The 9383-nt window shown below is 38.0% G+C and overlaps 1 pseudogene; it reads left to right on the plus strand.

Moving 5' to 3' along the window:
* Positions 1–5014: 5014 nt before the first annotated feature.
* Positions 5015–6523, plus strand: LOC138385952 (transcription factor IIIA pseudogene; annotated as a pseudogene).
* Positions 6524–9383: the final 2860 nt, after the last annotated feature.

Below are 9383 nucleotides of genomic sequence, written 5' to 3' on the forward strand. Positions count from 1 at the left end.
AGATTGTTTTGATCTGTCTGTATAGAAATTTCACATTTCCTGTGATTTTGTATAAGTCATGGTGGATGTTAAGAGAGAAAATATTTCTTTTCACAAGATGCCCCTTTGACCTTTCACAGCACTGGATCTCTAAAATGAAGTGTTTGGAATCCAAAGGAGAGAAATAAAAATGACTAAGAGATCATGACAGGGTCTTCATGAGAAAAGATTAGGGATTAAAGATGTTTAGACTGAAATGGAATTATAGGATGATGCTTTAAAGACACTCACCTCCAACTATCTTATTTTTTTTAGGTGAGAAAACCTAAGTTCGGAGGAGGTTTGGAGGCAGAAATGTAACCAGGTTTCCTATATCTGGGAGGGAGGCCCCCAAAAGGTGCTTTCCTTCTGGGAGGGCCCTGGCCAGAGTCTTTTTCCTCTAAGAATGGGGCTAGAGGATGGAGCCAGGTCAGTGGTTAGTCTGTGGCACTGGCTAGTGGGGGAGCCCCCCACATATAAAAATGCCACCCTCTGAGTACAGCCACTGATGTTTCAATCTAGTATTGAGTAAATGGACACTTGCTTTCACATATCTCCTCCAATATATTTTCATCAAATCTTAACAACTGTCATAACTACTATACAAATTATCAGAAGTCCCCACTTTTGAAGAATGTATTGATATATAAAATGAAGAATGATTGCTCCCTTCTGTCCTAGCAAGAGATAGAGATTGGCCCAGAAAGCACATTTCTTGATATCCAGTCCAGTGTTCTTTCCAGTTTCCCCCAAATAACTAACAGTAGTATTCAAAAGTATTAAAATATGGTGCCCTACATGGATCTGATAAGCAGATTTTATTCTCCCTTTAAAAGAGAGTTGTAATAAGTAGTCAAAATTTCTAGCAGGTACAGCAGAAGGATTTAAGGCAAATGCTTTAATTCTGCACTAATGATTATTAAGTTATCATCGAATCACCATTTCTGGAGAGATTGAAATATAACTGTGGCAATTTGAGAGATAAAAAGATAACCAGAAAAATAAACTTAGCTCTCACTGTTCCCACTGAAGACAATGACAAATGCTGCTGGAAGGTCATTTTCACAGGACCTAAGCCAAGGAGAATGAAGGAAGAGACACAGCACCAGCACCTAAGAAATCAGACATAGTGGATGGTGGTTGTTTTTAGCCACTAGTTTTGGGGTTTGTTTTTTAGATAACGGCTTTATTCAAATATAATTCACATACACACAATTCACCCACTTAAAAGTGTACAGCTCAATAGTTTTTACTATAGTCACTGAGTTGGGTAACCATCACAATTTAAGAACATGTTCCTGACCTCAGATGAAACTCATATACATTAGCAGTTATTCCCTTTTCCTTCCCTCATCCCACCCCGGACTCTGGCAACCATTAATCTACTTTCTGTCTCTTTGCATTTGCCTATTCTGGACCTTTCAGATGAACAGACTCACACACAAAAGATCATTTATATGTGGTCTTTTGTATCTTGCTTCTTTCACTCAACATAAAGTTTTCCAGGTTCATTCATGTTACAGTACATACCAGTACTTCATTACTTTTATATTGTCAAATAATACCCCATTGTATAGATAGACCACATTTTGTTTTTCCATTTACCACTTGGTGGACATTCAGGTCGTTTCCCCTTTTTTTTGTTGTCATGAATAATGGTGGTGTGAAATTTCATGTACAAGTTTTTGAATGGATGTATTGTTTTTATTTCTCTTGTGTGTTTACCTAGGAGTGGAATTGCTGGGTCATCTGGAACGCTGTGTTTAACCTTTCAAGGAACTTCCAGACTGCTTTCCAAAGTGCCTGCACCATTTCACGTTCCCATCAGCAGGATCTAAGGGCTTTGACTCTCCACATCCTTTTCAATACTTGTTATTATGTCTCTTTTATATTTTAACCATCTTATTGGTATGAAGTTATATCTCCTTGTGATTTTGATTTGCATCTCCTGATAGATAATGATGTTGAGTCTTTTTGTGTATTATTTCGCATTTGTACATTTGTATATTTTCTTTGAGAAATCGCTTTTTTAAAAAAGATAGTTTTGCTGGACATAAATTTCTTGATTGACAAGTTTTTTTTTTTTCTTTCAGTACCTTAAAAATGTTATCTTACTGCCTCTGGCCTTCATTGTTTCTGATGAGAATTTCACTGTAAACATTGGCATTCCATTGTACATGACTAGTGTTGAAAGCTCTCATGCCTTCAAGATTTTTGCTTTGGCTTTCAACAGTTTTATTATAATGTGTTATGTATGGATATCTTTGCATTTATCCCACTTGGAGTTCATTGAGCTTCTTGGATGTGTGTATTAATGCTTTTCATGAAATTTGGGAAGTCCTTGACCATTAATTCTTTGAATATTTTTTCTGCTTCATTTTCTGCCTCCTCTCCTTTTAGTACTCCTAATACACTTATGTTTCCACACTTAATGGTGTCTCACATTTCCCTGAGGCTCTGCCATTTTTTTCCCATTATTTTTATTTCTGTTCTTGAGATAGCATAATCTCTATCAATCTATCTTCAAGTTCACTGATTCTTTCTTCTGCCAAAACAAATACTGGAAGGTACTGAATAGTGAACAAAACAGATAGTGAGGGACATCAACACTCTGCAGAAGAGAACAATGGTCAATTTCTCATTTTGTGTGGGTGGCTTTTAGCCACGTAAGGTGGATAAAGCTCTGATAGAAAATCCTAGTCTTACTGGCTTTAAGAATCACAAAAGAGGATTTGGGTTTGGGGCACCACATACACTCAAAAGTGAGAGGGGGAATCCCAGAAAAGAAGACAGCAAAAGAATGGAAGCCTCAAACTCTGGGTATAAAATTTGCCCAAATTTTTGACTGACCCTTGAACATGCATATTGGGGAAAGACTCAAAGCACATCAGCTGAGGCCAAAAGAACTGAACTAAAATTTCAGCTAATTCATCACAGAGGAGACATAATATTATAGTTTGATTCCATAAAGTTAAATATATGCTTTTAAAGAATCAGTATTCTTCAGAAGAACATTCAGATTCCAGAGCTTCTACAACATGTCATTCACAATGTTGAAGATACAATCCAAAATTATACAACATTTAAAGAAGTAGGAAAACATGCTCAATTCATAGGTGAAAGATCAACAGAAAACAATGTGGGATGACTCAGATGTTAGAATCAATCAACAATTATTTTAAAGCTTATATTAAAACTATCCTTGGTGATATAAAGGAATATATACTCACAATTAATAAAAGGTAGAAAATTTCAGCAGAAGAAAAGAGATTATTTTTTAAAAGCCCAAATAGAAATTCTAGAACTGAAAAACAAAATAGCTGAAATAAAAAATTCACTGGGTAAGCTTAAGAATAAAATGGAATGACACAGGAAAGAAGCAATAGGCTTGAAAATAGATCAATAGAAATTATCTAGTTTGAAGAACACAGAGAAAAAAAATTTTGTAATTAACATAGCCTTATGGATCTGTGGAACAATATCAAAATTTTTAACATCCATGTAATTGGAGACCTGAAAGAAGAGAGAAAAAATTAAGAGGGAAAATAATGGCCCAAATTCCCTAAATTTAGCATAAGACATAAATTTACAAATTTATGAAGTGTAGTGAGGCCTAAAAAGGGATAAGTAGAAAAAAACACTCTTATTTACATCATAGTCAAGCTATGAGAGAAAAATATTTGAAGGCAGCCAAATAAAAATGACGTATTACATACAGGAAACAATTTAAATGATGGCTGCTTTCTCATAAGAAGCAATGGGGCCAGAAGACAGTAAAACAATATCTTTAAAGTACAGGGGGAGAAACTTGTCAACTTAGAATTCTGTATGCTGTAAAAATATCTTTCATGAATGAAGGCAAAATAAGATTTTCAGAGAAAGAAAACTGAGAGAATTCATAACTGAGATGTTGTTACCATCTGTGGTAACAACAACAACTTGAAGTAAGTTCTCCCAGTCTGAAGGGAAATGAGCCCTCCTCTGTTCCAGGGCCTAAGTCCGGCACAGAAATAGGAGTTTGAGTATGATGAAGTTCACCAAAGAGTTTACAGCTTGGAAATGAAATAGAAACCAAACATTGTACTTCACCGAAGTATCAATGGGAGCAGGAAGGCCCAGTCCCAATAATGAAAGGTCATAAAAGCCACTGCATTTGTTTACTAAAATGTCTTTTAGGAGGGCATACCTGTAAGTTTTCGCATTTTGCCACTTCCACAATTTCATCTGGGAGCCCGTATGCAGGGTCGGATTACCCAACAGCAGCTTTAAGCCAAGAGAAAATTGGAGGAAAGAAAAAGTGACACCTGATACAGATTAGCAAAGTTAAACTGTAGACTTTTCTATGCTGGCTCAACCCAGGATATTTGGTTTCTATTGTTTTTCACTAAAAGAAGACAGATCTTTAAACAATCCTAGTTTCTGTGGTATTAGAGGAAAATAAACTCTAAGAGCTGGAGACTCAAGATAAACATTTCCAATAGATATTTGAGTAAGCACATTGTTCAAGTCATTCTGGTCAAGAAATTATTTTGACAATGGGGAAAAGAGCCTCTTCGAATTAATCTTTTAAAGAGATTAACCCCAGGTGTATGTATGAGGTGTTAAAGGAAGAGGAAAACTGTGTAATATGATGATCCTGTGAAATCAGTGGGTCAGAAACGCGTTTCCGGGAGGGGGACGTGGTGCCCGCACTCCGGGAAGTGCACCGGGGTCGCCCGTTGGGTCCGCCGTGTGCCTGTTCCCTGCACAAGGCTCAGCGTGGCTGGGCGCCTGCTCTGAGGCCCCTGCACACTCGGCCATGTCGCTGTTGTCCTCCTGCCACGCTGAAGCGCAGCCAGCTGGAGCCCAGCCTCGCGCGCCCCGTCCCCTCTCGCTCCTGAGGAGGTCGTCTGCTGCTCTGGGACTGCGGGGCCCTTTAGCCAATTAGAAATTACAACAAAGCCTGGAAACTCCACGCGCACCGGTGCAAGCATGTGGGGAGAGACCATTTGTGACTATGAAGGGTGTGGCAAGGTGTTGTGAGCGGCGCAAGGTCAGACATAACCAGGTCCTCGCACGTTTGTGTCTTTCCACAAGGTCAGAGTTTTACCGATGCTATTTCAATCATAAAAGCCAGGTGCTACGTGTAGTTCCCAAGGAGGCAATTCTTATTACTACTCATTCACTGAGCAAAGGAGGATACACGGACTCAAGCCAATCCACAAGCCAGCCAGTATTTCAAACCATACTAGTAGTATACTTAATAAATATATAAGTGTTATAAAATTAAAATTTCCACATCAAAGTAACATTTAACATCAAGGGAAAAGGGGATAGAAAAATGGGTTAGCGAACCAATCCAAGGAGAGCAACATGGATATGAGTGTGCTGGGCTGATTCAGACTGTTGTCAACATTTTGCAAAGCAGAGTACTTGATTTGGGCAGAACCTTCCAGGGCAGATTCCAGGTGCTATCTTAAGTAATAGTAAGATGGTATCTATGGAGACAGCCCTGTCTAGCTGGTGAAGTCCTGATCTTTTTTGGCCTTTGAATTCTCTAGTGAGGACTACTAGTAAACGGTTATGCCCTTGTCTGGCTGGGTGTAGTCTTTATTGATTAGGCTTACATCTGGTCCCTGCTGGCATGATGCCTTTTGAAATATAAGACGGAATCTTTTTCTAAGATGGAGTCACTTATGTCGAGGGAGCTCTACATACAAGGCCTCCATCAGTGACTTACCATCTGAGTCGCTACATCCTAATTCATACTGGAGAAAAGTCGTTTGTGCAGTTAGTGGCTGTCATCAAAAATTCAACACAAAATGAAACTTGAAACATTTTGAACTCAAACATGAAATTCAGCAAAAACAGTAATATAGGCAATTTTGAAAATTTTAAGATCTTTAAGACACAGCACCTGAAAATCCATCAATGCCAGCATAGCAAGGAACCACTATTCAAATGCATCCAGGAAGGATGTGGGAAACACTTTGCCTCACTCAGGCTGAAATGACATGGGCAAGTCCAGGAGGGCTGTATATGTCAAAAAGGTGATTCCTCTGTGGCAAAACATGGACAGACCTTCAGAAATGTGGGAGAAACCCATGAAGAGGAAATACCATGGGAAGTATGTCAAAAAACATTTAAATGCAAAAATTATCTTAAGCAACATATGAAAACTCATGCCCGAGAAATGGATGTATGTCAATGTCCAGGAGAAGGCTGTGTTTAATCTCCAGCGCCACATTCTCTCTTTTCATGAGGAAAAACACCCATTTGTGTGTGAACATGCTGGCTGAGGCAAAATAATGAAACAGAGTCTCACTAGGCATGCCATTGCGCATGATTCTGACAAGAAGAAAATGAAACTCAAAGCCATCTTGTGAAAAAGTTTGGTCTCTAGTCTCAGTGAACATATCCCTTCTAAAATGAAACAAGAGCAAGTCATCTTTGCCTAAAAATGGGGAGTTGCTAAACTGTATTAGAGAAAATGCACTCAACAGTTGCAATACTTACCCTCAACTAAATATCACATTGTTTTGTTTAAAGGACTACAAACCAATGAGCTTACATATTTTCTCTCAGAAGTATATTTTCTTTATGAAAATCACTGATGCAAAACAGAAACAGCAAATAAGTATTTCCATCTATACTTGGTCAAAACCTACATCTTTATTATACCTCTGATGAGCAGTGCTAGACACAGAGGATACAAAAATACAAATGAGACATCATCAGAGGTTTCCTCCAAGAGGAAATGTCACTCTGGGAAGACACCCAGTGATTCTGGGATTATGCTGCCATCTCTGATTCAAGCTCCGATTCAAGGGCTCCTGGCCCTCAGAGAGACATGACTGCTGAGGGTAATAGCTTAAAGAAGGGAACCCCTGGCTTTTGGGCTGGATGCCTTCTGTCCAGTGCCCCTCCAGGCCCACTCTCCACCTCCCACAAGCCTGCTTTGTGACCACAGAGGCTGACTTTATAGGCTGTTCCACCAGGCAAACTTGCACTCTGTCAAGGTGGTGGGATCTAGTGAGTTTTCACCAAGTGATGCTGCATAGCCAACAAACCCAAATTATTACAACAAATACCTCTTTCTGTCTCGTGTTACACAAGGGCGGAGGGTCAGAAGCACATCTGTGGCTGCACAGCTCAGCAGCAGGTGTGGGGACACTGCAGATCTGTTCCACACGTCTGTCTTCTCATCCAGGGACCCCCCACTAAAGAATCACTACTGGGGCATACTGGAGGACAGTGAGGTCAGGGCTTTTCTTTCCTGAGCTTCCTCCTTACCAGATTTTTGTAGGTTGGCAGATTCCCTGAACGGAATCCTTAGCTGCTGCCTGATAGTCCCTTCCTGGAGCTATGCTCTCTGGGCCCAGCCCCTGCTCCCTTTCCTTAACCCTTGGTTCCAGGATGCAGCACCATCCTTGAAAGAAACGCAGCCCTGCCAAAACCATGATCTTAGTCTGGTGGGCCTGGCATTGGACTTCTGACTTACAGAACTGGAAGATTACAAATTTGTTTTGTTTTGAGCCACTAGGTTTGTGGTAATTAATTATGGTAGCCATAGAAAAGTAATACACTCTCTATCCTGTTTTTAGGAAATGGAGGAAATCTTGAACCTTGGGAAGCACACTCCTGTGATGACTGAATCTAAAAAGAAAGCAACCACTGATTCTGTCAAGTAATTTAGCACTTGCTTAAAAACACTTCCTGCCTAAACTACTCTCCCTGAGATTGTGAACAACATTGCTCAAGATAAGACTATTTATCTAGGAAACAAGGAAATCTGCAGACTCTGAAACATCACCTACGCTAGGGTGGAACTCACTGGTGAATCAGTCAAACAATAAAGCCTTGTGTACAAGGAAAAATTAATGTGATCCTGAGAGGGACAGCCTGACTGGGAAATACCTCTGCATAGGGGAGTGAGATGGACAAACTACCATAGTGGAAAACAGTTGGGTGGGTCTCATGGTTTAAAGTTAGGTTATTGGTTTGGGATAGTTCTTCCTTTTTAATGTGGGCATTGACAGCTATACATTTTCCTCTAAAAACTGCATTTGCCATATTACATACGTTTTGATATTTTGTGTTTAATTTTCATTCATCTCACATTATTTCCTAATTTCACTTGTAATTTCTTCTTTGACTCATTGGTTGTTTAAATATGTGTTAATTTTCTTATATTTTACAATTTTTCAGTTGCCCTTTTATTATTGATTTCTAACTTCATTTCATTGTGCTCAAAGAAGATATTTTGGAAGATTTTAATCTTTTCTTTTTTAATTTATTAAGACTTGCTTTGTAGCCTAACATGCAGTCACTCCTGGAGACTGTTGCATGTACACTTGAGAAAAATGTGTATTTTGCTATTTTTGGGTGGAATGTTCTATGTATGCCTGTTAGGTCTAGTTGGTTTATAGTGTTTTTTAAGTCCTCTGTTTCCTTACTGATGTCTTGTTGTTTCAAATATTATTAAAAGTGGGGTATTGAAGTTTCCAACTATTACTGTTGAATTGTCTATTTCTTTCTTCAATTCTGACAGTTTTTGTTTTGTGTATTTGGGGCTATGTTGTTAGTTGTGTACATGTTTATAATTATTAAATTCTTTTAATGGATTGACACTTTTATATAATGTCCTTTGTCTCTTGTAAACAAAAATTTTGTTTTAAAGTCTATTTTATCTGATATTAGTGCAGCCACACCAGTTCTCTTTTGATTACTATTTGCATTGAATATCTGTTACTATCCTTTCACATTCAATCTATTTTTGTCGTTGGATCTAAAGTGAGTTTCTTATAACAACATATAGTTGGATCATGTTTTTATCCATTTTGCCAATTTCTGCCTTTGCATTGGGAAGACTTAACTCATTTACTCAGAAGGAAGGCATACTTCTGCCATTTTACTACTTATTTTCTATATGTATTATATCTTTTTTGTCCCTCAATTTTTCCATTACTGTCTTCTTTTTTGATTGTTTTTTTCTAGTTACCATTTTTATTCCTCTCTCATTTCTTTTTCTGAATGTTTTTGTTTTATTCCTGATGATTACCCTCAGGATTACAATTAAAATTTTAACTTTATAATAATCAATTGTGAATTAATACCAAGTTATTTTTAATAGTATACAAAAAATCTGCTCCTTTATAGCTCCATCCCCTGACTTTCTGATGTTTTTGTCACAAATTACATGTTTATACATTATGTGTCCATCAGCATAGATTTTCAATTATTGTTTTATGCAGTGGTCTTTTAAATCATATAGGAAAAAAAGAAGAGTTGCAATTCAAAAATACCATAATATCTGCTTATATATTTACTAATGTAGCCACTTTTACCACTGTTCTTTAATTCTTCATATGGTTTGAACTCACTGT

Source organism: Eulemur rufifrons, chromosome 7 (assembly GCF_041146395.1).
Source record: "Eulemur rufifrons isolate Redbay chromosome 7, OSU_ERuf_1, whole genome shotgun sequence".
Taxonomy (NCBI): domain Eukaryota; kingdom Metazoa; phylum Chordata; class Mammalia; order Primates; family Lemuridae; genus Eulemur; species Eulemur rufifrons.